Here is a 3141-nt window from a genome sequence, read left to right as displayed (position 1 = left end):
ATTTGTTAGGCCTTGGAAAAGATTTATGAAGACAAGTAGATTAAAGTGATATCTTATTATATTATATAATAATATTCTATTATAGGAGGTGTCACAATCACATTTCTCATTGAAGAGAACACGATTCCGTTTCTTTTTTGTTCATATTACCGTATAAAGTAGAACACGAGAAGATGGGCATTGAATTCATAACTTTCTTGATGATACATGGTGTCTTTTCTTGATGAAAGAAAAACTTACTTTTCTATCAACTAAAAGTGTAGAATAGCATAACATACGTATCTTATATGAGGTATTGGTTTATTAAGCCGAGCCGATCGTATCTATATGATGTGAACGAATGTTTATTATAAGTTTTCTCTCTCTCTCACATGCTTATATGTTTGTTTTATAAACGAAAACCATCAAATAATTTGAAATCATATGAATCACTTTTTAAACTTGAACTCTCTTTCAATTAATCATTAACATCAGTCACCTATTAATTATATATAGACAATCTACAACACCTCATATGTACGTATTTCTAATACACATAAACTTAGATGTACACATTACCTACCTTAACTAAATGTTATCAGAAACTATAGTATTTGATTTTAGAGGGGACGGAGTACGTCGTGCCAGCTCTCCCCAATTCCCCAGCTAAAATAACACTAAAACGGTACAAAAATCACCATAATCCTTTGGAGAAAGTGAGGATGATTCCCCGCTTCGCTCGCAAAAAAAGAACAAAAGAAAAAAAGAAAAAAACTTCCCAAATCTAGTGTCGGTATTCCCTATCGAGGCTGGCTCTTTCAAGGAGTCCTACGACTCCCCACCCTGTCTTCTCTTGTGTAGAAGAAAAAGACTTTCTTTATTAATAGAACATACAATAACGATTGTAATTTGTGCATTATAACTCTAACTTTATTAATGTCACATGCTAATCATAAGATACATGGCATCACACATTACATACTAGAGGTCTCTTTTATCAATTAGGACTTAAGATGTTATGTAAAATTGTACTAGGTAAAAATTTCTTTTGTAACATCATCAAACTTATCTTAAGTCATAGTTAAGTGACAAACAAGCAAGTCACGCAATAAACCTTTTTTTTATGTATATGATAAGGACATGACAACACCAATTTTTGTGACTATCAAATTATTTACAGAAATAAAAAAAAATACGTTCTTAAATATCAAACTTCAATATGTATCACTAATGCCATAACTTTTATATTTAAAGGCGTGAAACCACGAGAACGTTGTTTGTGCAACTCTAATACCTAATCAAACACCATCACATGGGAGTGTCCATGATTTAATGATGTATATCTAATCGAACCAAACCTAACGTAACAAACCATCAACCTTTATTTCTATATTTTAATTAAATTCTTGTTTTAGATAATAAAAATAATAATTACCTCAAATCCCTAAATTATTGAGTCCACTAAAATGAAAAGATTTCCTGTCTTCATCAATAAAAAAGTAATATTAAATATTAAAAAAGAAATTAATATAAATTAAATGATCTTAAAATTATTGAAAGGGAAACTAGAAAGATTCATTGTATATCAGGAAAAATATGTCACATTTATAATTCACACCCACGTTTTCCTTTCTTTATTACCATCCACCAAAATTAAAGATTTACAAATTCCTCCACGTATGCTTCCAATAATATCATATAAAGTAAAAACAAGTGTGAAAAGAAAATATTACTTAACGACAACACCTTCTTCATCTTCATGATCATCTTCACACGTTTACACTGCATCTTTGAGACAACTGATACTTGATTCCGGTACCGACAACAATTCCGGGTATCGCCGAGTTCTGTTTATTCCCAAACGGAATATACGCGGGGCACGTGACGTGAATATGATACCTTCCTGAAATAAACCTACCAACTCTCCATCTAACACGCCCATTCAATTTAATAACGATGTTAATCGAACCGCTGGATTGGTCCTGACTTAATGAGGCCCCGTTATACGGGGCCACAGGAACATTGGTCCCAAACACAAAGGGGGACCATATGTTGGTATCCTTGTGGCCTTGGTAGACAGGCTGGATACCGGTAAAGTATGTGATTTGTTGGTTATGGTACGTTGCGAAAACGTTAAGTTTATCGTAGTAGATACCGATACGAGAGTTAGGGTTATGGGATGAGACAGTGACTTGGAAGTTGGAGGACAAGAGGATAGGGGCTGAAACATTGAAGTTGTAGATGGTGGCATCTTGGAGGGTGAATTTGGGCTTTTTGGGTTGGAGGATGGCCCATGTTATGAGGAAGGTTAAGAGGACGACGAAGGCGAGGATGAGGAATCCCGCCAAGAGTTTTCGGGCGAATTGGCCCTTTTTGTGTTTGTGGTGGGTACACTCCTTGACGGACATGGTGGCTGTGGTAGTGGGTGGTGGTGGAAAGATGGGTAGGACTAATTATCACTAGGATTGATTAAAGGAAGTGTGGACAGCAATGTGTTTTGCTAGAGAAATGTAGAAAGATCAAGTGGAGGGCATCTTTGATTTTAAGGACTTGGGTGTGTTGTAAAAGGTTGTACATTACAAGTTGTTGATGTTGTGTGTGTGTCATATATTCCTTTTGGATTTTGACATTTTGTTTTTAAAGTTGTTGGTACCAATTAATTTACATTACACTATACTTTGAGTAGTATTTTTTTATGTTTGTGAATTTAGATGATATTAATTTATAGAACATCTCATGTATTAGTAGGAAATAAGAACTTTTTAATATTTAGTTTGTATACGCATAATCGATTAAATTTTTGAATTTAATAATCCATGCCAACAATATTATTAAAAACACGAACAACTCAAGTGTTGCCAGAAACAACTCATTATAACAAAACTGTAGTTTTGTGTCCAAAACAATTTACATAATTCTAGCTTTAATAAAAATTACTTGATGTTTCGTTATAGATAAGCAAAGTTATTTATGTGTGACAATGATATACTCTTAAAATTAAGTTTTGTTGTAAGGGTGGGGTGGAAGCGGATAAACCCTCGCCTGTACCCCAGGTGTTACGGGAATACCATCGTCACCTCCAAATTTTTGTCTCCGGGAACAAATCAAGGGTTCTACTACCCAAAGAGAAACAAAAATATAGCCGTTCCCATAAATGCATTT

General features: G+C 34.0%; 1 pseudogene; it reads right to left on the bottom strand.

Moving 5' to 3' along the window:
* Window positions 1-1540: 1540 nt before the first annotated feature.
* Window positions 1541-2447, bottom strand: LOC143603217 (NDR1/HIN1-like protein 1 pseudogene; annotated as a pseudogene).
* Window positions 2448-3141: the final 694 nt, after the last annotated feature.

The sequence above is a fragment of the Bidens hawaiensis genome, unplaced genomic scaffold (assembly GCF_021521415.1).
Source record: "Bidens hawaiensis isolate Kalapana, Puna unplaced genomic scaffold, B.hawaiensis_p1.1 tig00061053_1, whole genome shotgun sequence".
Lineage (NCBI taxonomy): Eukaryota > Viridiplantae > Streptophyta > Magnoliopsida > Asterales > Asteraceae > Bidens > Bidens hawaiensis.
Note: the sequence above shows the minus strand (reverse complement) of the source record. Positions and strands in the feature narration are given on the sequence as shown.